General features: G+C 42.8%; 2 long non-coding RNA genes across 3 annotated transcripts; one reads left to right on the forward strand and one right to left on the reverse strand.

The window, feature by feature from the left end:
• The first annotated feature begins 896 nt into the window (after positions 1 to 896).
• Positions 897 to 5,268, forward strand: LOC127005980 (uncharacterized). The gene is made up of 3 exons (XR_007758994.1): positions 897 to 1,053; positions 4,582 to 4,674; positions 5,050 to 5,268. It is a non-coding gene; the product is annotated as an uncharacterized LOC127005980 (long non-coding RNA).
• On the reverse strand, positions 5,000 to 19,601 carry LOC127005981 (uncharacterized). 2 transcript variants are annotated; one of them, XR_007758996.1, is made up of 5 exons: positions 19,480 to 19,601; positions 7,467 to 7,602; positions 6,279 to 6,450; positions 5,453 to 5,526; positions 5,000 to 5,147 (listed from the first exon to the last, which is right to left on the reverse strand). It is a non-coding gene; the product is annotated as an uncharacterized LOC127005981 (long non-coding RNA). The 2 variants fall into 2 exon arrangements; XR_007758995.1 differs by lacking the exon at positions 5,453 to 5,526 and having other exon boundaries at positions 5,004 to 5,147.
• Between the last annotated feature and the right edge of the window lie 5,399 nt (positions 19,602 to 25,000).

Below are 25,000 nucleotides of genomic sequence, written 5' to 3' on the forward strand. Positions count from 1 at the left end.
GCTCTCTTCTTCTCTCTCTCTCTCTCTCTCTCTCTCTCTCTCTCTCTCTCTCTCTCTCTCTCTCTCTCTCTCTCTCTCTCTCTCTCTCTCTCTCTCTCTTGTATCACTTCACTTTTTTTCTTTCCTTTTTAGTTTTTCCTCCCTCCCTTCCTCCCTCCCTCTCACCTACCTACCACTGATCCTCTTTCCTTCGTTTCCTTTCATCGTTTCCATTACCCCTAATCTCCCTTTCCAATCCACTTTCTATCTGCCTCTTTCTCTCTCTTCCTCTCTTCCTCCCTCACTAAAGAAAAATACGAGCGAGAACATCAATTTGAGCGACCCAGAATTCCAGACCTTTCATGAACACGGTGTCATTATTGAAACCTGTGCTTGTCATGAAAACTAACTGATTTTTTCGTTAGAGTTTTGTGACCCAATGCTTTTTAGATGTATAAATAGGATAACACGCATTTTCTATCGCCTAAACACACACACACACACAGATACAGGCAGACAAACATGGAAAGTGTATTTGTTACTTTTTAATATCACCACAATGAAGCATCTCTCTCTAAGCTTCGTCTTGAACTTTCTTTCCATATTTTCTTTCGTTTGAAGCTGGTTCGCGACTCTTTTCTCATCCCGGAACATGGATCCCACTGTGCTTACTTAGACTGCTTGCAGGAGTTTTAGAAAGGAAATGTGCAATGTTTTACAGATTTTTCTATATCTTAAGTCGCTGTGTAACTCCTAGTATAGTGTGTGTGCGTAAAAGAGAGAGAGAGAGAGAGAGAGAGAGAGAGAGAGAGAGAGAGAGAGAGAGAGAGAGAGAGAGAGAGAGAGAGAGAGAGAGAGAGAGAGAGACCCTGGCTTCGAAGCAGTTTCGGGACATTGCTCGTGGGAAAACAAGGGAGTTGAAAGGTGGTGGTGCGCCGTGCGACCGTCTGTTTGTAAAGAAAGACATTGGTATATTCTTCTAGTCGCAGGAGTACAAGCGTCTGCGAGAGACTGAGGTAGCGGAGCGGGTCAAGCCTAAGAACATCGTCTGCGTCACCAGGCAGTGGCAATGAGGTACGATGTGATAGGGTTGAATGAGATGAAAAGAAATTAACGCAGGTGTTCACCCGGTCTTTGTAGGACATTGTGGTCGTTTGATTTGTGTGGATTCTAATTATGAAGGTATACTTAGTGTCCCTCGGTACACTCTGCTCTTAACGTTCGTGTGTGTATCATCGGCAGATTCACAGTGTTTTGATCCCAACAGTTTTAATTTTCCACAAGACGATATTGTATGTTGAAAGGAAGAACACTTCAATGTAATCACTACTTGTAAAAATCTGGAATATTCTCTTCATTGGAGGTATTCGATTTTTTTTGGTTGAATTTAGTTGTCCCCGGCTCGCGTACCCTCTGATTTAACCTCCTCAGAGGGGATACAAACACAATGGCTTTTTATATAGCAAGATTTGGTGGCTGTTAATTTAGCCGAGTGGTTACTATTTCGGAAACAGACTGAAACTGCATTCATTAAAGTACAACATACATGGCATGGCATTTTTAGGCCCATATTTTGCATGATTATTTTGGCACAGGCACAGGCAGCCACTTCCTCGCCAGTTAATTATGATGCCTCTCGTGGCTGTGGAGTCGCTCTCGAATCTGTTATGTTCAGGCTCCACAGGCGTTTTCTCTTAATCATTTGTATTATTCTTTTCCTTTAATTTAATTGTCTGTGTTTGTTGGTAGTTGTTCAGTGTGGAGACAAATGTACGGTTGTGCTTCACTTTTGTCTCGGAACCCCAAAACAAATAACCACCTATGAACCTATACTTTTAATTCACTTTCTTAAATATACTGCTTGTCGGTTTAAAACTCACTTTTTTTTTTTTCATGTTCTACTCACTGAGAATTTTATCTCCGCCGTAATGTAGCAGCTCACCTGGCAATTAGTATACTTAGTGGCACATTAAACGGCCCTGGAATACATTGTATTAAACAAATTTAATGCGGCACGTAATGTAATTTACGAAGTTGGCTTATTCAGGTGGCTTAATGTGACGCAATGAACACAGGCGGACAGCGGGGCATCCCAGTGGAGCTGTCGGGTGTTTAGGAACGTTCATACATACTTGGCGGACGCTTGTTAGCCGCGACGAAGGCAGTGGTAACGGTTTTAAAATATCCTGTCGCTGGTAAGGACGTGGAACTCTCGTCCAGCTCTGCCGTTTAACTCCGTTTTCCCTTCATTACCTCCACGTCCACTCCCTCATGTTATTTTTCCACTTCGTTTCTCTGCTTTTCCACCTCCTCCTCATTAGTATCACCACCATTACCTTTGTCATCATCACTTATCATCCCCATCATCATTGTCTATTTCGCTTATATCTTGAAGTCTAATCCCCTTGTTCATCCTCCCCGCCTTCCGTGTCTCTTCCGTTCCATGCTGGCGATAGTCGTCAGCGAGACTTTTAAGACGAGAGATAGCACATGACGTTTGCCGCCTCGTGACTTAGCCTGTCCTACCTTCAGGTTGACAAATTGCATATCGGCAGCTTTACAGGAGAAAGTGTAACGGCCATATGTGCATACCTTTATTTCGGGAGCCGTAGCAAGTCATCGTTATTTAACAAATGTTTCGAGTGACTTAATGGCGATAATGGTAAGGGTGATATTAGTAATGGTGTTAGTAGTAGTAATTTTTGTTGTAATATTGTTATCCTTAACCTCATTCTTATAAATAGTTTATTTGATGAATATAATTAGTTATATAAAATCCAGACATCCCACAGAACGAGCAATAGGAGGGTCGTCCCCGGCCTCTGCTCTTGTTAGTATTAATTCTGTGTAACAATACTAACAAGCGCGGCCAGCACCGGGCCACGCAACCTTTATAGAAGGCGAAATGAATAGTGCCGCATTGTTTGTGTTAATAGGATTTACTCCAAAACTATCAGCCTAGCAGAGCGATATGCTGAAGGCCCCGCCGGAAGTCCAGATGTGTGCTGTAATTTGAAACGTATTAGTCATTTCGTGCCGTCGAACTGATAACTTTTTCTTTCTTTTTTTTCGGAGTTGCTGGTATCCAAATTTTCGGCGATTGTGTTGTTGCTTTCGCTTTCGGTCTTTTTATATTTTTTCTGTGGGGCGTGTGTGGAAAACGTGGGCTTCAAAACAACGTTGCGGGTATTATGCCCCACAAACAGCGGTGCTGCTCTCGTCCTGTTAAATTGATAAAAAAAACGGACTTGGAAAAAAATGACTGTAAAAATCATATTTGCGTTGTATATTTAGAGCGTAAAGAAGCTTAGGAAAAAGCTTTACAAATGCACAGAATAAAGGAATTTAAGTGTATCATGCCATGCATTGAACCGCCCTTCGCCACCAGAGCCAAGGCGACGCCCGCACTTAAGTCAACATTGCCGTGATGGAGCAGAAGGCAGGTGTTCCATCACGCCCTGCGCCTGTGTCAAAACATCGCGTAAGAACTGAAAATGACGTGTGAGAACAATGTCGGTCATAACCATGTGCAGCAGCTCCAGATATAAACGAGCTGTATTATAAGAATGTGCCCCACTGTTAAGACGTTCCCAAGCTGCATATCGTATCCCAAATTGAAAGAAAAATATCTTTAGCCTAGTTTTGTCCATGCATCACTGCCGCCACAACGTATAGGACGGAGAATAGCATTTGGAGGCAGTGATTCTGAAGCACAACTCCATTCAGCGTTACAATTCTTCCTTCCGTCACCCTTGATCGAATCGTTATTACCTTGCTCTTCCATTTGTCTCTGGCCGCCTCGCTCCCAGGGTACCGATGTTTATCAAGGTTAAAGTACCGTTATTCTCCAGTCACAATTAAATTCCCCACCCCCTCCACTCGTCCTAGCCCACAATCGCCTTGCTCCCGTGATATTAAACTGACCGAGACGTATTCTGATGATAGATACTTACTACTGCTTAACGGCATCCAGACACGGTAATAGAAAAGATTAGTCAGTGCTTTCATCATTCCACGGTCATAGTGCGTTACAGGGAGGAGCTTTTTGGTAACAGTTGAGACCGCGCGAGTATTCAGTTTTCATGATATATTAGTGACTGACAGTGCTTCAACTTAGACGTGCCCTTTTTATCTATAGCGCGTCAAACAGTATGTACAGCAGAGGCGCCAGCTCGCTCATGGACTGAATTTGGTGATCGCATTAAACTCGATATTTACTTTGTTATCCAACATTCACCTTCCACACGGCCGTACATAACATCATATGCTATTTGGCTAATATGATTTGGTGATTAAATAGTACGCAATTTGTTTGTTTATGTTTCGCATTTATAAAGGTAAAATGTTGTTCCGTGTGCTATAGGGGGCTCGGGGAGGGTCTGTCGCCGTTCCATCGGTTACAGACCAGTGCTGTAACTGTGTACACGTAAATTATTGATAAATAAAAGCTTTTTTTTTTACGGTTGACGTAAAATATAAAACAAAGGCGGAATATCGAGTAAAAAATTGCCAGCCGAAATACTTCTTCCGTAAAAGTAATTGAGAAAGATAACCATTCTAAATTTTGCTAAGGTGCAATTATTATGTCGTTGCTTGTTTCAGGAAGAAGCGCCCGTGTGTGTCAAGAGCCTCCTCATGCTGTTCGTGTGTGGCGCGTGTTGCTGACACATACCGGTGTTTGCCCGTGCGAGTGAGGTATGGGGAGACAGATGATTTAAAGTGTTCCTGCGTGGCACAATACATGACTTGCCTTAATATTTTGTTTTCAATTATGATTATATATTGCTTTTATTGTGCGGAAGTTCACATTCAAGCAGACTAAAACAAACTTATGTACTTCAAGCAACATGATTATATTAATTATTATATATTGCTCTTATTGAGCGGAAGTTCTCATTCAAGCAGATTATACAAGTTATGTGCTTCAAGCCACAAAACTAGCGGAAGTTCACATTCAAGCAGACTAAAACAAACTTGTAAGTCCAAAATACCTCCGGAAGCAAACTTGGATGAAAAATATAAAAAAACTTCGTGCCTAAAAATGTTTCTGGTGACATTTGCTCTTTTCAGGTACGTATTGTGTGGAGCTTCCCCATCCACCACGAGACTCTCTTCCTTCAACTGTGCGTGGTCCGTCAGGTGCCACAACCCTCCTGGATGAATGATACCTGTGGAAGAGAAGGGAGGATCAGCTCTACGAATTGTCTAGCTTTTATATACACATGTAACCAAAGTTTACTACCATGTATATATATGTCTAAGGAACAAATAAACTTCAGGGACACCCAATTTTGTATATTATAAGAAACCAGAGTGTAGCTTTTCTCCGGAGACTCTTCGAGGTATTATGGACTTAACACGTTTTTATGTCCCTTTTATATCCCATTTTCGGCATTTTATTTTAAATGAGGAAAGAAAAGGTGATAAACTGCTAAAATGAGCATGGCGTCATGTGGATACAAGTGTTACAGACCGAACAGCGCGCTGACGAGAGGAAGGAGTTCAGCAGCCTCGACCGTGGTGGACTTCCACAGGACAAGCGATCCTCTGAAAGGTTTAGATAGCACGAATCACTACGCCTTTAATTGCATCACTGGATCAAAAGAACATATTTACCTACACACAAGGTAACCAAATCAAACTATCATATCAGGTGAAAAAATGATTAATTTGAATGTTGCCTTCGCCACTGGATGGAAAGGAAAATATATCTTAACTAAAATATTAAAAGCAGTTACTGTAAATTGGGCACGCGCTCCCTCAAAACTGTTCCTGCAAGCTTCACACATATTACACACACTAATCCCTTAAAACTGATCCTGCAAACTTCACACCCGCAATGATCCCTCAAAACTGTTACTGTAAGCTTTACACATGCTACTCCCTCAAAAATACTACTGCTAGCTTCAGACACTTAAGTTTCACACACAGTAAGCTTAAAATTGTTCCTGAAAATTTGACGCACGCTACAATCAATACTGTTCCTGCAAGCTTTTGTAGACTAGTGACAACACTCATTTAATAGATGTTGATCTTTTAAAGTATTATTGTAGAAATTACCTTGCAAACGATCTCTTTTGATGTAAAAATAACTAAACATGATAGTTGAAATAGTATAAATCTGAGTTCAATTGGCTCACTTAATTCAACATTCTAACACGTAAGGATCAAAATTTGATTTTAACAATGTATGTTTATCAAAATCTGAACTATATGAATTCATTCATGTCTATAATTACTTTTTTTTTTTAAGAAATCACTAACAATACTTCAGTAAGATGTATAAAAAAATACATTACAATGTAAAGGAAGACAAGATGACAGCCTGTGTACAGGAGCCGTACAGGAGCAAGGTGGATCTTGAGGGTGCAAGGGACAGCACGTGCCGACAAGAGAGAGGACACTGCATGAGCCTCTCCCGTGGTGGCGTTCCGAGGGGCAAACATCACGATAGGCTGACACTACGATCCTCTGTAAAATTTACATCGTAATGAGTCACAATACTTTTAATTCCCTGGCAGAGATGGATTACGCGCGCGCGAGCGTGCACGAGAGAGAGAGAGAGAGAGAGAGAGAGAGAGAGAGAGAGAGAGAGAGAGAGAGAGAGAGAGAGAGAGCTTAGTAGTCAAGAAATAACATCCAAGGAGGAAAAAAGTATCAAATATGAAAGTGGAAAGTTTGGAACTCGGGAGGAAGTGGAGTAGGAAAGCGAAGAGAAAAGAGGAGGGCATGCCGGGAAAGGGGTAGGAGGGCAAGGAGGATGGGAGGGAGGAAAATCCGAAGGGAGGGAAGGAGGAAAGAATAGAAGCAAGCACTCATACTCGTAAGCCGACCGAAGGAGGCTGGGAAGGGAAAGAATGGGGATGAACAGAGCGAGAAAGAGGATGAGGCAAGCATAGAGAGTGAAGCACAATACCATTAACTTTATAAGAAGTCCAGGATACGCCCAGCCTTTCAGACACTTCAATTGAGTTTATCTTTATTACACAGGCAAAATATATGGCATTGAATTTGATCCGAAAGCTTTCACGGAACAACACTCCAACAAAAAGGATTGAGAGTCTCTCTTAGGTATTGCTCTTGGAACGTACGCAATACGCTGAGTGTTACATAGATAATCAGTGCAATATTCCACTGCGAGTCAATAGAGACAGCGCGAATACGAACGGGATGCACGCTGGCGAGGTTTATGAGTGTGTAACGTTGTATCGCAAATGATGACAACATGCAAATGACGGGATGGAAAAATGACAGTGTACGTTATCCAGCGTGGGTGCATCTGCATCATTACCTGCTGAAAAAGTGTCATGATACCGGCTGTTTCGACCCTTTGTTTTATTTTACCTTATTCTTAGTTCACCAGGCATTTTATGTGTATCTCGTAACCAAGATTTGCAGCTTCACTCATGTTCAGTTTTGTCAGTTTTGATTTTTACTTTATTTTAAATCAATTCATTTAGTGATATATTTTCAATCATAATACTCACCATACTTATATAGTGTATTGGAGGGCGCAGTGGTCCAGCGGGTAAGAGCACCAGTCCGTGAGAGTGAATAGCCAGAGCGAGGTTGTTCGAAAACCAGTGCTGCTGCGTGACGTGAGGAAGGACATGCGAGCCACAACTGGAAAGAAAGAAAGAAGAGTACATATAGTATTGTTGGCACCCTTAAGAACGTATCTTAAACACTGATTTGGATTGCTGGAGCTGGGGATGAAGGGTGAAATGAAAATGAAAATAATGCTGTAAAACATATATATGTTAAACATACAAAATGCCGAAGAGAGTACATTTTTTTTTTTTTTAAGCTCGGCCCATGACACTGGTTTCTCCTTTGATGGAGGGCATGACATGAACCACTTCCACATACTGACCACTCAGCCACCGCATTCACACGAAAAATCATGGTTCTTAGAAAAAATGCTGAACGACGACTAGTAGCGAAATATATAAAGCAAAGGACTGCAAGGGACTTTAATATTTGGTGGTCACCAGGTGTCCAGCAACCTGAGGGTGGTCTCCTTAGTCCTGAAATACTAAACATTTCAGTTGGCTTAAAGAGGCCAATCAAGAACTTTTTGCATCGGGTTTCAGCAAATTGATCACACTGCCTATACATGAAACTCTTACAATTGCACGTCCTTTGAGGAATGAAATTAACAAAAAAATAGAGAAAAAAGTTACGGTTATACAAAAAATCTCCAAGTAGGGATAAATCACGAAGTGATTAAACGCATTTCTCTTTGTGGACTTCCGGCTCAATCTTGGGCCAGATTAGGCTCCACCAGAGTTCAGTTACTCTAAAACCTCTTGCGTGATCAACCCACAAGTCTTTGCACCCTCCCACTCCTCCTACTACCATGACCGCTGCCTCGACCTCGCCTCCACCTCAACGCCAAACCTGACTCCCAAACCCCAAAACTACCCACATGGCACACCACGTACAGATACAAACGCACGCACACACAGTGAGTACCATATGCAGAAAGCTCTTTCACCAAAGTCTACACCACAATATATTTTGTGCTAACGTGTGTGTACACACACACACACACACTGCCAACAGCACCCCAAATACACACAGAGACCCAGTTTCCCTCCCCTCGTCCTTCACCCCACCCCTCACACACACAGTGTGGTGCAATGGACTAAGGTTGCGCTCGAACTGTCTGAGGCTGATGTTCGAGTCCCTCTCAAGCCAAAAGATTTTTCTCTGCTGATAAGAAGCAATTATTGTTCACCCTTAAGCAAGGGGGATATGTGTGTGTGTGTAGTGTTTAAGGTACAAACAATATCCACAGATCGGGGAAAGCCCTAGAAAGCTCTAACCGGTAGGTAATTGGCTGGCGATCACAAGTCCTGCTCGTGACCAGGACGTGGTGAATGACACCGCACCAATTCATCCTCCTTTCCCCCTCCACACACACACTTCTCCTATTGTCTTATTATTACGGACGTGGACCAGAAACGTGCAGTGAAAGCGACAAGAAAACACGGTATTCACGGGTGTGTTGCATTAGTACGTAAAGGCCTGTGTCACACTAAGGTAAATAAGGTTGTCACGGATTTGCATGGAAACTGGCCCTTTGCACACACACCAGTGTTTGGCCTCACGCTGAGTATCTGGCACGCTGCTAATTTGTGTGTTGGGGGAGGGAGAGAGAGAGAGAGAGAGAGAGAGAGAGAGAGAGAGAGAGAGAGAGAGAGAGAGAGAGAGAGAGAGAGAGAGAGAGAGAGAGAGAGAGAGAGAGAGAGAGAGAGAGAGAGAGAGAGAGAGAGAGAGAGACGTTTGTATTTTTGTGTATTTTCAGCCTTATGGCTGCCTACAAATGAATAAACCATTTATTATTATTATTATTATTATTACACACACACACACACACACACACACACACACACACACACACACACACACACACACACACACACACACACACACACACACACACACACTTAGTTGCTGACTCTGACTTGCTTTCCCTTGTTTATCAGTGTCCGAAGTTCCAAACATAATATACAGACATAGAACTCTATTCTCTGATTCGCTTCCACTGAATATAGTATATTATCAGATTTTAACAGCCAGCACATGTAAGAACTATGCAGGCCTTATTGACAGGGTAGCAGCTTGTCTGCAGCCTGTCCATCCGAGGCGTAGTTCATATATGTCAACTACTAGTATAACTTCTTCAGACAGTCTTTAGTTCATCAAAGGAAAAATAAAGTTTCAGTTCGTCACAGTCAGAGGATTTTATCTGATCCATCCGTCTGCCTCTGCGGTGAAGTGGTGTAGGTGAGACTCTCTGTGCGTCGGCTCGAGTTCGGTTTACGTAGTGTATACACAACACGCTCAGCTGTTCTCCATTTCTTGAAGGTTGGCTTTATTACGTTAAATTTTATGATTACCTGGAGAGGCCTCGGAAAGGCCAACTGCTGTAATCTAGTACATGCAAACTGGCCGTGTTTTAAGATTAAGGGAGGTATCTCTACTACAGAGGCCAGAGCAACATAGCCGAGAGCACATCAGAAACGTGTTTCTCTTCGTGCTCCCTTCCATCAATCAGCCTGATGGCTCGTCGACTGTCTTGGTAGACGGACGGCTGCTATGACAGTCAATCACTCAGTGATTCATTGGTAGCACTAATCGGTTCCTCCGCCAGAGATTCAGTTATTTCATCAGTGTCTATCTACCAGCGAGGCTGAGATTCATTCAACCAGTGAGACAGAGAATCTTCCAGTCAGTAGGCTGGTCAGGTACACAGTCATCCAGTTTAGCAATCTATCAGGTATCCTCTTTTTTTAGCAAAATTTTATCAGCCACGAACATATCCGTTATTACCCAATCATTTATCACCTCTAGCTTTCCTTCCTTTCATCTTTTACAAATATTCTTGTCAACTTAAAAGCAATAATAGTTTCTTTGATATTCTTCCCAACAAATGATAACAGGAAGTCTGTTGATATCATATGCTTTCTTTATCACCTGTACGTCAGACCGCTTTTGAAATGCACACGATATTTTGGTTCTCATATTCTGTTTCTTTCTCCACCTGCCTCTCCACTGCACAATACTTGCTTCTTTACCTTGAAGCTGCTATAACCACTTTGTTATTTCATCAGATCTACTTTAAACGGAAGAAATGAGGTACGCGCTCTCTCAGTGATCAGTGAGCGGGGACAAGAGAACCCTCAGCCTGCCTTGGTGGTCTGGTGGTCGTTCAGTTACATTTTAAGCATCGGTTGTTGCGTGGTTAGTTTTCCACCTTCGTTCCTTCGTTCCTTCGTTCCAGATCAGATTAGATCAGATCAGATGTGTGTCGGTGGCATTGCCTGTGTGTAACGGCGCCACCTAAACTGTTGTTGTACGTCCGGCAGCCACTAGTGCGCTGGATCTTGACTGCGTGTGTGTTCTTTATTACTCATAAGAGATTTTGTTCTTTCAGTTTTCTTTTCCTTATTTTCCACATTTTATATATAGTTTCTTTATTTTCCTCCATATTACTTGCATTAAACAACAATTCCCCCATTATTTTCAGTTTATCTTCTATATATGGTTGTTGTAACTTCTTGTTTCTTCTAATATCCTGGTAAGCAGTACAATGTAGTAGGAAATGTTCTAGGTTTTCATCTTCTTCAAGGTTGCAAACTCTACACTTGGTGTCTTGGTGTTGGTGTCTTTTCCGGTCATAAAGTGGTAAACAGTTTGTTCTGGCCCTGTACCAGATGATGGAGGATGGTCTGTTATCGTAACATTGTTCTTCTTTAATAGTTTTTTTGTATCTTTTGTATATTTCCAGTGTGGATTTCGCTTCTACCTCCTGCTTCCATTGGTCAGTGTCCCAGTTTTTTATCTTTTCTTTCACTTGTTCTTTGTTTTCTATATTTAGTTGTTGGAGATATATGTACTTCAGGGTTGTCTTGATCCAGCCAGTGTTTCTATATCTTATCTGTTCTTCCATGATCATTTTCAGTAGTTCGTTCTCTCCATTAATTGTTCTTTTTAAGTACTGCACTCTTCCATTTACTATCCTTTCTATCATCCTGGAAGAACCAATTTCTCCTCTAAGAGTGCAGTTTGGAGCGTACTTTGGGGCACCAAGGATTTTTCTATATATTCCATTTTCTATTATTTGTAGTTTATGGATTTCAGTATCTGTGAGGTTGATGATGTTCACTCCATATAGTATTGTAGGAAGGGCCACATTTTTCCAGTAAGTTTTTCCAATATGTAGTTTATTGCAGCTTTTTTCTATGACAGAGTAGGTTAGGTTAGCAAGTCTCTGTGCTTTCTTAATCATTTCTATTTTATGTGTTTTGAAGTAGTTCCTCTTGTTGTCTATTTTTATTCCCAAATATTTTATTGTGTCAGTTACTTTTATCCCTCCTATTTCAGCTGGTGTTTCCCTCATGTTCATTATTATTATGTTACTTTTGGCCTTATTTAGTTACAAGCCATAAGCCATACTTGCTTCTGTTATGATGTTAATATTTTCTTGTGCATCTTCAATTGACTGTGTGAGCGACAGACCATCATCAGCATAGTACAGTGCTTTAATGTTGAACAGGGGATTCTGAAAGCCTTTTCCTTTTTTCTCCAACTCCTCTATAATCATGTAGGTGATCAACTTGAATAGGACAGTAGATCCTGCGCACCCCTGTCTTATCCCACTTTGTATGTCCATTTCCTTTTCTATTTCTCCTATGATGATCCTTGTACTGTCGTTTGTATATATGTTTGTTAGAGCACTTGTTATTTTTGGGTGAATTTTGTAGTGCATTAATGCTTCTACTAAGGATTCTCTTCTCACTGATTCAAACGCTTTGCTATAGTCTATTGAGGTTATAATAATTGGTCTTAGTTTTCCAGCCGTGGGTTCCATCACTCCATCCCTCTCAATCGCCTACACCCCTCTACCCTCTACATCACCCCTCTACTCACGTGGCTCAGCCCTCACCCTCCTACCTACACTCCTCTCCAAACTATCTTCTAAATATTTTTTTTCATTGCTTTCACCTTCATTACTTTAATATTCGGTAACTATGGAGATTCACTACGCGCCTCCAATATTGCCCCCACGAGAATAATAACTTTTCCAAGGTCTCACATACTGTTGTACTTATCTAGTTTTACCGGCGCATCATACATGTGGGGGGATCCAGGGGGAGCTGCGCCCCCTTTGTTAGGAGGGGTTCGAAGAGGGCGAAGCCCCCCCCCCGTTAGAGGTTAGGTTATGTAAAGTTCGGTTGGAGTAGTTTAAATATGCTCCCCCAGCCAAAAATCCCGATTTCCCACTGGTCCCCCAAGATCGTTATGGAAAGGAGATTAGGCCTTTTTCTTTACTTTTAAGTACTTGCGCCTTCATATTATGGTTGAGGGACATGTATTTCGTCCTTTAATTATAATATGGAGGCGTAATATTGTATTTTGAAGGCGCGGAGTCAATCTCCACAATTACCTTATATTCCTCTTTTTCGACAACTGTTTTTTTTTTTTATTTCTTCATTTTCTTAATTTCGTTCCGCCTATTTCAACTGTTGCCGCCACAATATATTTTTTTTCCGCTGGTTGTTTGCAGTTTCATAGTTTGAATGGTCTTCCCTCTTTGATTTAAACACTTTCTTTACATTTTCCTTTGCGAAAGTTTGCATATGGCTTACCTCCAGCTCTTAAAGGCTTAACGAAAAATAACGCCTTTACAATTTACTGAACAGTTCTCTCTCTCTCTCTCTCTCTCTCTCTCTCTCTCTCTCTCTCTCTCTCTCTCTCTCTCTCTCTCTCTCTCTCTCTCTCTCTCTCTCTCTCTCTCTCTCTCTCTCTCTCTCTCTCTCTCTCCCTTCCTTCCTCACGTCATTCAAATCGACTGTCTCTCCTTTCTCACCTCTTCCCCTCCCCTGCCTCACCTTCAGCCCCCTTTCCTTTCGCCTCTCAAATTAACTAACTCCCCTCTTCCCCTCACCTGCCCCTCCTCGCCTACAGCTCCCCCCTCACCCCCGTCCATTACGACTCGCAGGTCTCTCTCGGGGCGCCTGAAGGATCTCACCGCTCTGCTCTCCCGGTCGCCTAAATTTTCCGTGCGTTTGTCATCTCCCCACAACGTACTTCCTCTTCTCTTTATTACATCCATGACGTTAGTACACATGCCGACGCCAATTCACTTCTTTTATTCCTGCTTCTACTTGTAAGTCTATGATGATTGCATTTATTTATGTTTTGTTAGTTTTCTTTTCTATCTATATATCGCTATCTCTCCTACTGTCTCTTTTAATCTGGGTTTGTTTGGCCCACTTGCTTCCTTTCACGCAGCAAACACATTTTTTTTCCGTCCCTCAAAGACATCAAATCCTTCCATCTTTCTTCGTTATTGTCTCCCTCTTTGCAGAACCTCCTTTGGGCATATTATATTTTTTTCATTCCTTTTTTTGTAAGTTTTTTTTTCGACATATCCGTTCGTCCTCAGCCTCGATCTTTTGTCTTCTTTTCTATTTTTTTTATCTGTGTCTTATATGCCGTCCTTTTTTCCTACCCTGTTTCCATTTTTTTCCTAAAACATCTCTTTAATGGCGTCTTTTAGAAAGTATTTTTGAGGCTTAAAAGTTTTCAAAGTCGCTTAATAACTTTTTTCTTTACATTTCTTTTAATCTTCCTATTCATCCCCCACCCCTCCCGTTTCTTAATTTTCCTGCGGCATCTTTACAGTATCTTTTTTTTTTCCTGTATTCATCTTTACAGTATATTTCTTCCACATTTCTCTCCCTCTTGCTAATGATCCGCCTCAAGGGTGTGCACACGAGATCCTTCCACTAATTCCCTCCCACACCTCTTTCGTCTAATGCTTCAGCCCCTCCTTGATCCTTCCTCCACTACGGCACCTTTTACTCTTCTTGCTCTCCTCCCTCTTATTGCCTCTTCTGATAACGTTATTAACATATGCTAGACATTATAAAATCTAGTTAGTGGTTCCTCTTAAAAGGTTGTACGTATAAAGAGTAAGTTGAAAAGACTAGTGTATATTCCCTCCTGACGGATCCTCCCCATCCGTCGGGACAGACAGACTCCTGACGACTCCCGACCGAAAATTGCCAACCCTGACGGATCCTCTTCATCCCTCGAGACAGACAAGCTCCTTACAACTCCCGACCGATATAAAACTAACCCCCAGACGATCCTGTCCACCCGCGTGATTGACGACGATTCCCGATCGAAAAGTGCTGAGGAAAAGGAGTATAGTAAGAGGAGGAGGAGGAGGCAGTCATCATGTGCAGTTAGAAAATAAAAATGTTTGGACCAAAGTTGTGTTTTGACGTGCAATACGGAAGAGCATAGTGAGTCATGAACGCCAGGATGGAAAATCATATTAGCGTTCAGAAAACTTTTGAAGAACGGGGAAGTGAAAAATGATCAAACTTTCCTTTCATCGTGTTGCTGCTAAAAAAATAAAATAAAAAATTACAGGAAGTAAGAAAAATGCGAATATTAAATCCTTTTATAAAAAGTAAGAAAACATTCAATAGGACAAAATATATACATTAAATTTCACACATTAAGTTGCTCTCCTAAGAAACGTTCAGACGGCCAAATAAGGAGCTTTGAGAGCGATCGTAAAAGCTGAAACGAGGCGCTCATGTTCCCCCTCAGACACGACGCCGTGCACCCTTCACCCCCCCTCCTTGCGTGGCCCTCATGTTGGTCTCTCCGGTCTTCTTTACCTGTCCTCACCCATTTTTATTACGCACCTGTTTTTCTTTCATCTCCTTCCTGCTCTCCCCGCCTTCCTTATCTGCCTCAGCTTCCTCCGCCGCCTCTCTGTGCTCACCTGCCTCCCTCCTATGCCCTCACCGGCCGTACCTGTCATTCCCACTTGTCCACCGAGCCGTCACCTGCCCTTCACGACTCACTATTTTCCTTTCTCCCTTCCTTCGTGCGGCCTCGTTAGCTGTTCCGCCTGCCTCCTTCACGCCCCTTCCACAGCTTCCATTCCAGCTATTCCCGTCTCTTCGTCGTCTCATTATGCATCCTTCCCTGACCACCGCACGTCCTCCCTCACTCTACAGCTTGGTGAAAACCGTAAATGTATACGCAGAGAACCGCGAGTGTGTGAAGCTTCGCTCCATATTAAGGGAGACTGACGAGAGGGACTCCTTGTGGGTGTGAAAGAGGACTGTCTACGCGTGAAGGACAGGACAGCTCTGCCGAGCCAGCTTCCCGCGGCTGTATGGGTGACGGAGAGGATTGCCGGGGGATTGCAGGAGATACGTGCGGCGCCAAGGGATTCCGGTAATGAAGATGGAGGGACGGAGAGGTCAACTACATGTGACTGGAGAGCAAAGTGGCGGCAATGGTGGAGGGCGGCTCGGGTAAAGTAGGCTGTGGTGAAGTGAAAGGCAGCGAGGAGGTGGTAAGTTGGAGCGTGTGGTGGTCAAGGGAAGGGAAGCGTGGCTTCCCCGACGGTCCTCTTGCTGGAACACGACATCAAGGGAACCGTTCTGCTGAATGTGTTTCCCGAGGCGCCACTTTTAAGGGGAGGCCACGAAGGGGCGAGGGTACAAACTAGGGCGGTGCTGGACGAGTTGAGGAAGAATTAGGGTGGGAGAGAGGATGGTGTTTATGGGAGTCTGAAGGAGGGAGGATAACTCAGAAATGAAAAATGATAGCATAGCGAGTGGAGGGTAAAGGAGAGCCACGCATAAAAAGAAAATGACGGGGATGACCGAGTAAGGGGAAGGGAAAGGAAGAGAAATATGGCGACGAAACAAGACCTTCCGGGTAAAGAGGCTCGTTTTACTCACTCCATCTGTTTCCATTACTGTCCAAATCATTGAAATGCATAACACACCTCGAGGCTTTTAGAAAAAAAAAGTCCTATTTGTCGTAGAGTCCCCGCAATAACAAACCCCCGGGCAGGGGTGACGCACCCCTCGCGGCGCCCATGACGACTGGAAAAACTGGACCGTGTTAACATTGCATAGCGTCCCTCAGGGCACGCCGCCAGAGGCAAAGGTAATGAGGGACGAGGTGAGACGATTTACATGTTAAGGAAAATATGACACGGAAATGTAAAGGTGTAAGTCAGGCAATGTAAATCTCTCTCTCTCCCAGACTATTATATTAGTACTGAAACAACTGAAAAACTCTTCCGCACATGGCTCAGATGGCATTCCAACGCGCTTTTTAAATGAATCGGATCTTTTCCGTTTGGCGTACAGCGCTAAAATTAATTTTAATATAGATTTTCTTATGTATTTTTGTTGTCCGTAATCCCGAAATGACAACCGTTTTATTATGGAACGAACAGTTTTTAAGTTATTTTTCAGCCGCAGCAGGTTGCCGCAGCCTCAAAATAGTTTCAGAGGGCTTAGGGTCGGGAGCATATAAACTACTACACCAAAAACTTAACTTTGGGGGTTACTGATCCGGCTCTAATTTATAAACTAGGGGCTACGCCCTCCTGGACCCCCCCTCCCCTATAGTACTTATGACTTATTTCAGCGAGAGGTATTTCTCATCCTGCTGCAGCCTCGCAGCACAGGCTGCGGCCAGAGGCGACTTTTTCATCATTTATAATTTAAAATTCAGTTGAAAAAAAGTCAAATGGATTTTCAAATGAAGGTTTGGTTTCCTGAATGACTGAAACGAGATTTAAAGTTTGAATTTTAAAGTTTGAATTTTTAAAGTAAAATAACTTTAAAGGTAAATAAAAAAAAAACTGTTAATGAATCTTTGCCAGTTATAATAACGTACTTAACATGCATTATAAATACCTCAATAACAACTGGAACATTCTCGTCACTGTGGAAACACTCGGTAGTCGTCCCTATTTTTAAAGGCGGAGACACAAGCGACCCAAAAGACTATAGACCAATATCACTAAAATCCTGGAGAAAGTTGTAACAGCTCAGCTAATCCAACATCTTGAAGGAAACCATCTCCTTAATAACACACAACACGGCTTTAGAGTTGCACTCTCAACTGAAAGCGCTCTACTAACACTATCCAATAAACTTTATAAGAACATTGATAATGGTAACATATCCTTAGTTACTGTGTGCGATTTGTCAAAAGCATTTGACAGTGTTAATCATCAAATATTACTGAACAAGCTAAAGGAACTGAGAACAGAGACATTTTGGTTTAGTGATTACCTTCGTGATAGAACTCAGTCTGTCCGTATCGACAAACATGTTTCAGATAAATTAGACGTCTCCTATGGAGTTCCTCAGGGATCAGTGCTCGGGCCTATCTTATTTTTAATGTACGTAAATGACCTCTCACAATACGTCTCTGATTGCCTCGTCATCCAGTACGCGGATGACACACAGTTCATACACACGGGAAACATAAACGGAATTCAAGACCTAATTCGCAGAGGAGAGGAAACTTTATCAAAAGCAAAAAGATATTTCTAATTAAATGGCCTAATGTTAAATACAAAGAAAACCCAGTGCAAGTTTATTGGAAGTCGGGGAATGACATCCCAGATCCCACAAAAACATCCACCTACAGGTTGATGATAGTAACATCATCCCCAGCACCTCCTTGAAGAACTTGAATGTATATTTTGACGCTCACTTGACTTTTGATACGCACATAAACAAAATAAGTAATAAGATTTTTAGTACCATTATGTATATAAATCGTATAAAAGAGAATTTTAGCAAAAAGACAAGAATTACAGTTGTACAAATCCAACAAATGTTTTACTATTCTTAAAATCGATTATTTAGTTGCGTTGCTTTTCGTTCCCAATTAACTTGTTTTCGTATTTTTCTGCACGTGAATTATTTCGCTGTTATATATATTTTTGAATAGCCAAACAAACATTTCCTGATTTACTTCACCGTGAACAGCCGGCTCTCCCACTTTTTTTTTAATTCCCTAACATTTTTTTTTGCCGCATTTTCATAATTATATATCATTGGCTCGTATATTATTTTGATTTCGAGTGTTAAGTTCCTCTTCGTTCTTTATTGTAGTTTGCCGTTTATTTTTCTTCCCGCTCACGTTAATTCCGGGTCACTCTCCCTCCCCACCAGGCAGAGCACGAGGGACGCCCCGACGCCTCGCTGATGACATGAGAGATAAGGTACAAAGTCATGCAATTCACTACATCTATCACCAGAAAAACATGAACCACGTCAGAAAATCGTTGGTTGGGTGAAACCGTAAATTGTCCAAAATGTCTACTACTACTACTACTACTACTACTACGACGACGACGACGACTAATAATACTGATAATAGCAAATATAAGAAAAATGATAAGAAAGAATAAAAAGTAATAAAAATATCACCATCAATATCACCTTCGTAAAGGCTGTCAAACCACATTCCTCTTCTCTTCCTGAGTTACCCATGAAATCCTTTAACGTGCTTAATAACTCGTCCTGTTTAAGTATTGCATTTCTACGTGGCATTAGCTAGTGATTGCAAAACTTGGGGTGCTACTTGGACTAATAATGCACTGATATTTCTATGTAGCTTGTTATACATCGCTGCGGGGCATAAATGTCCCTTAAAATACGATTTTCTAACACTGGTTCCCGGGCCGCCGCCAGAGGGCACGAATCTCAGTGTTGACAAAGGTGGCGGGCGGACGGGCGGTCAAGGCAACAGTTTGTGCCATCGTAATCCATGGCTGCGAGTGCCGGTGACTCCAGGCGTGGAGCCATCAGGACGGTGGTGCCACCAAGAGCCTGCTGGCAGGGCGTGGCGGAGCAGGGCGGCTTGACAAGGTAGGCCATTGGTGACACAGCTCACGGACAATGTGAGGACTCTGGACACACACACACACACACAAACACAGTAATGCAAGTTTGTCAGTGCGTTCGTTACTGCTTATCACCAGTCATGGGGACTATTGAAATCAGCAAGTACGGTAGCCTAATATTTTTTGTGGAGTTCCGATACCGATGGATGATGAACGGTTGGCCTTAGTTAGATCGTGCAAATTTTAGTAGAAGGAAGGTGAAGATGCTAAAAGTGACAACGTGGGTACAACTCTACCTCAATGATGTAGGCAGATTTTGAAGGCGAGATAAAACTGCGTCAGACGAGTGGGGCACAGCGCGGCGCACGTGTGGCCGGGAGGGGCGGGGCGAGGGTGTAAACCTGTGCAGCCTGAGCGAGTATGACTCTCGGAGTCTGAGTCCGAAGCATCAGCTGCTTCAACAACTGGGGAAACTGTAATGAGGTACATTTTCTTATGCCTTTAACATTTTCGTATGTGACTCACGATGTTAGTTCATGTCCGGAGGTAAAGAAAAATATTAATTCCTCTGTCTCAGTGTTACGCTACTTATGCCAAGAAGGCGGGTTGCCACATCAGAAAGACCGTGACTTGTGAAGCAAAAGTTAAATTCCGTATTAATTGTGGAAACTGTCCAGTTTTTTAAAAGATAAATTAGTGCTTTGGTACGTAGGTCTGAAATACTTCATTGAAATAAATATTGAATTAAGCGTTTCCCACTTGTATACATAAATGTTTATTGTTCAGTAAGCGTTTCATAACAAAATAAATAACAGCTCCACAAGTAGCCTAATAAGCGTGTGTGATACTTTTTACAAGAGTTTCATTCTGATGCGTCGTGTTTATAGATATATCTCGAACATTTATCACTTTAATCGTTGGCAAAAATAATTAATACATATATAAGTGAGTATATAAATAGATTGTTACGAGGAAAGTTGAAAGAGGCGGCGCGGCGGAGGGACGCTGGAAATGGAGACAGGGGAGAGACATGACGTCACTTTCCGCCAATCAGCCGCGAGGGATTGCCCGGCGAGGTGCTTGACGCACAACAATTAATTTTTCGGGCTCTTTATCCTCGGTATTGTATTGTCTGTTGTTCCTCCTTTTCATAACATTCCCCTTCGTTTCATTCTATACCGTACCATTATTTCAGTTTTCAATCATGTCTTCGGTTATCATCTCCCTTTAATTTTTATCCTGTCTACTCTAAATATACTAAATCACTCCATTACATTGTTCATTATATCATTCTATTTACATGCGTGACTCAAGTTCCCGTTTAATAAATTCGGCCCAGTCATACGAAAAATTACGGGTCATTAGCCTCACAATTCTGACCCTGAGATTGACAACTACTTGCCTACATTTACGTTCATTTTTTATATTATTCCTTTTCCGTAATTCCGCGCTCTTTGATCTATCCAATCATTCTCTCATCTCTTCCTTTACTGTCTCATTGTTCAAACCCTCTATTTGGTCACGTTACCCCTTGTCAATGAGACGCGTGATAATTTGTGCCCTCTAAAGACTTGTTCTGAAGCGGCCTTTTGGTGAGAACGATCCATTTTCGACCTCACTCTCGCCCTTGTGTCATTCTCGCTTGGGCCGTGCGTGTCCCGGCGCCGCGGCAGACTGGCAGGTTGGGCGGCAGGTGGCTGGGGGAGCGGGGACAGGTGAAATATGCAGGCGGATGGGAATAGCCGTGACGTGTTTTACTAATTCAGGTCATACATACAAATTGCATCAGCGACGACACTCTAACCGGGCTCTTCCGTGCCACTCGAGGATATAAGCGGGAAGAGGCGGTTCAGAACTGTAAAAGGAAGGTGGATACATGAAAGTTTGGTAAGAGTTCAATGTACTCTCGCTTTCTCTTCGATCAGTTGCATGGAAAGAGCGAAATATACAGGTGCAATATGGACTACCTTGCGCTACCCGACTGATGTTGCTTCTCTGTGTGCTGGACGTGACTGTCTGTATTCATGCACTTGTAGCATACTGTACTTTTTTTCCTCCATCCTTTTCCCTCCCAGTGAGTTGATTGGCCTGTTACACTACTAAAGGAATCCTCTCTCGTGCGTGTGTGTGTGTGTGTCGTCGCTGTGTCGGTCATGTGTTGTAATTCATGTTTTTCCTGTTGAGTGTTGTTATGGTCTTCTTCCTCTTCTTCTTTCTCCTCTTCCTCTTCTTCTTCTTCTTCTTCTTCTTCTTCTTCTTCTTCTTCCACCGAGGATTTCCGTCTCCCAAAAATTTCATCGTGTCGTGTGCACTCGACCATAACTTGCAGATGGTCTCAATTTCCTCCGATCTTTTCGTTTTCATATCCTCGACTTTCTCCAGTCAGATTTAGGACTTTCGTATGTTTTTATGAGAATTTCGTGTGTAATTATTACCCTATATTTTTGTGCTATTTCATTACTTTGAGTCTTACGGTTATGATTTTTTTTCAGATATTGTTGTATTGTTGTCAGATTTAGGACTTTCGTATGTTTTTTTTATGAGAATTTCGTGTGTAACTGTTAACCTATATTTTTGTGCTATTTATCACTTTGAATTTGACATGTTCTCGTGTAGTTATGATGTTTTTCCCGAAGATGTTGTATTAGAAGAGAGACTCGTGTCTGGTTTTCTATTTCTGTTATTGTTATTTTGCCTCTAGAACCTTTAACAATTTGCTGACTTGTCTTTGCTCTCATCCTCCTTTCGTTATTTGTTTATCCCTTCCAATTTTCTCTTCTCCTTCCCCATCCTCCGTCTTCTCTTTTTTTCTTTCTCTCCCATTTTCTCTCACCGTTTCTCCTTCCCTCACCTCCTTCACTTATCTCGTCTTATCTTTATCATCACGTACGCCCCGCTCTTCGCCGTCCTCCATCCCTGACCCTTCCTCCCTCCTTATCTGTAATACCCTCTTCCTCTCTTCGCCTTCGTTCCTCATACCTGCCTGGCATTAATCCTTCTTCATTTCTATCCTCTTCCACTTTCCATCTCTCTCTCTCTCTCTCTCTCTCTCTCTCTCTCTCTCTCTCTCTCTCTTCTTTATAGTTCTCCCACTTGTTTTCTAGTGTGCGTGTGTGTATAGGGAATGGGGGGGGGGTAAGTCTACGCGCGTTTGTGTGTGTGTGTGTGTGTGTGTGTGTGTGTGTGTGTGTGTGTGTGTGTGTGTGTGTGTGTGTGTGTGTGTGTGATTTCCGTACTCACTGGTGTGTTCCATGCATGTGTAGGTGTGTGCGCTCGTGCGTGTGTGTGTGTATGTGTGTGCCTGGGGCCGTGATTTAAGAGTTGCGTTAGCTCGTCAAAAGTTTTATTAATAATTTACATAATTTGCAAGTTCAGCTTTTGGTATATAATTTACGGTAAAACAGATTAATTATCCTCTGACGGGACTACAAGGGAAGGATAATAAGTTTTTAATGATCCTGACAGGCAGCCAATCGTGCTGGCCGTGAGTGATTGCCTAAATGGATTGGTAGTGTTGGCGCCGACCTCTCTTCGGAGTGGAGGCTTTGCTTGTTACTCGTGGGGGGTCACTGTTTGCGGCTGGACGCAGGATTTCTGATGTTTACAAGTCTTGTTTGTTTCTTACACTAGTGATGGTGAGGAAGTTTCCATCACTGTTGTTATGTTGGATCAACTGAGAGCCTGTTGTTGGCATGGTCCACTGATGACGTTTATACTTAAGATATGTTCTAAATATCTACTTCTGCTGCTGCTGATGATGATGACTGATACTTTTTTTCCGTGGTCCTCATGTTAGATCTCTGAGGTGTTTATTGTGAACATGACGACTCTGAAAATACTGGGTACCTTTCATGCGTAGTCTTTCGCTGCCCGCCTGCACTGACGGCAGAGAAGGCCACAGGAACACCAATAAGACTATTTGAAATGTAAAGCGTAGCAAATTCGCAAAAAAAAAAATATTGACGCTAAAAAGTCGTTGACGTAAATCGGTGACCTCAGCGTCTAGCACCACCTTTCCCTGCACCCGCGCCACTCCGCACGTCACAGAAGTATGCGGTCGGGTCAGGCAATGTAGATTTTTAAATACCATGTGACGTTATTTAAAGAGCGGCAGGGAGGGCACGGCGTGATGGGGAAGAGGTGAGGGCAGATGGCTGCGGCAAGTGACAAACACAGTTAGTTGTGAATGCTTGGTCAGAGTAATGTTAATACGAATTGACGGTGTAGAAGCGTTTTGATACAGGTGCTGATAGCGGAGAGTGGTATTGTGAGGGGCTTGCAGGTGCTCGGTGTTGAGGAAATATGATCTAAAAAGTGTAGTCACGATTTTCGGCAAGGAGAGGAGGGAGCTTTAGGGGAACAAAGGACAAGGAACAGGGAATAAGGTGAACACGGAGGGCACAAGGGGGATGGCGTGTGCGGGAAACAAAGGGAAAGGAACAGGAATGTGGTGAGCATGACAGGTGTGAGGGAGAGGTGCTGAGGGGAGGAAGCAGTCTGGTGCGTAGGGATCAGCGTCGTGAGGGGAAGGTGTTGCGGGCAGCAGGTGTTACGGAAGGTGGAAGTGGTGGTCAGGCACGGAGACGGGCGAGCATGAAGGGGAACATTGCCTGGCTTGGGAAGAAAAAGTATATGCAAGTTCTCCCCTAGCAAAACCGATTGTGCAGTAGTATTTTGTTTGTGTGATTGTTTGTTTGTTTGTTGTTTTATGTATGTTCATTCGTGCGTGCGTAGTTGTGGGCATGCCTACACGGGCGTAAACTCTAAGCATAGCACAGTAAAGTATTGAAAAAAAAAAGGTATATTCTCTTCCCTGCAAGAGCTCCATTCTCCTTAAATACTTGAAGGGGTATTCATAAGTCTATCAGCTGCACAAAGGAGAGGGTTTAGAGGAAGTTATGCTAAGCTTTTGTTTCTTCCCTGCCTAAGTCTTGCACTACTTATTACGTTGTTGTAATAAGCTTAATGTGACGCGAGAAGGTGGTGTGTGGGAGAGAGGAATAGCTGAGTGGGAGAGGCAAACCTCTTACGTGAAGGTTACGTAAGCATCATTATTATTGTACTTATGTTGTTACAGTGCGTGAACCATCTCTTGTTTCTCTTATTCATCTTTTCTCTTCCATTCTGCCTTGTTTTCTTGCATCATGTAGGTTTATTGTATCTATGTTGCCAGCTGGTAAACCACCACTTCCCATTATCTAATCTCCACCCGTCCGCACTACCCATCCTCTACCCCTACACCCATCCCGCGTTATCACCCTCCCAAACAACCGCAAAAGATTCAGGAGTCCTCAAAATGTCACAGCTTCAGGCAGTCCGTTTTGCCTTGGCTCGATTTCACGTTCATAATTACAGTTTTCATTATTAAGTTTGAAATCATCGGACACGAGCTTGCACGCGAGCATGATGTGTGGAAATGGTCTTGATCAGAGTATTGGAGGTGAAGGTCGTATTAATGTTTCTTGCAGCTTACGTACAATGTGAAAATCGGGCTATGCGGTACACCAGTTACTTCCGCATCATGATTAAACGGATTTTCGTTTTTCTATAGTCACGTGGATGCCATAAATATAGTTAAACAAAGAAAATGGCGTGTCTTAATAACCGAAATCGACCCTGCCTGAGCCAACCAATCAGTCAACCAGTCAGTCAACCAATTAGTCAGCCAGTCAATGAGTCACCTACCAAACCAGATAGCAATCCAGCCAATCAAACAACCAGCCAGTCAGCCAGCCTGCCAGCCAGCCAGCCAGCCTTCCAGCCAGTCAACCAGTCACCCAACCAGTTAGTCAGCAAGCAAACCAGATAAGAAACCAG

Source organism: Eriocheir sinensis, chromosome 31 (genome assembly GCF_024679095.1).
Source record: "Eriocheir sinensis breed Jianghai 21 chromosome 31, ASM2467909v1, whole genome shotgun sequence".
Taxonomy (NCBI): domain Eukaryota; kingdom Metazoa; phylum Arthropoda; class Malacostraca; order Decapoda; family Varunidae; genus Eriocheir; species Eriocheir sinensis.